This window comes from Sinocyclocheilus anshuiensis, unplaced genomic scaffold (assembly GCF_001515605.1).
Source record: "Sinocyclocheilus anshuiensis isolate Anshui unplaced genomic scaffold, SAMN03320099.WGS_v1.1 scaffold110, whole genome shotgun sequence".
Classification (NCBI taxonomy): domain Eukaryota; kingdom Metazoa; phylum Chordata; class Actinopteri; order Cypriniformes; family Cyprinidae; genus Sinocyclocheilus; species Sinocyclocheilus anshuiensis.
This window is the reverse complement of record NW_015544155.1, coordinates 1,560,896-1,561,178: the sequence shown is the minus strand read 5'-3', so window position 1 is coordinate 1,561,178 and position 283 is coordinate 1,560,896. Positions and strand designations below refer to the sequence as shown.

The following is a 283-nucleotide window of genomic DNA, read 5'->3' as shown; positions in this document are numbered from 1 at the left end:
GTGCAGGGGTGTGAAGTAACGAATTACAAATACTCACGTTACAGTAATTAAGTAGTTTTTATCAGTAATTGTACTTCTTTGAGTAGTTTAAAAATGGTGTAATTTTACTTTTACTTGAGTACATTTTAAGTGATGTATCGGTACTTTTACTCCGCTATTTTCCTCCTTTTGTGGTCGTTACATGTTTATTTTAATTTTATTTTTATCCACTAACGTGATTGGATAGATAGTAATAGGTCTCGTGACTTTCGTCAAATCAAATTGTGCATAGAAAACTTTAACC

General features: G+C 31.1%; 1 long non-coding RNA gene across 1 annotated transcript in view; it reads right to left on the bottom strand.

Moving 5' to 3' along the window:
• The window catches only part of LOC107695419 (uncharacterized), a 12,419-nt gene that overhangs the window by 470 nt on the left and 11,666 nt on the right, over window positions 1-283 (bottom strand). The gene's annotated exons all lie outside the window — the stretch shown is intronic.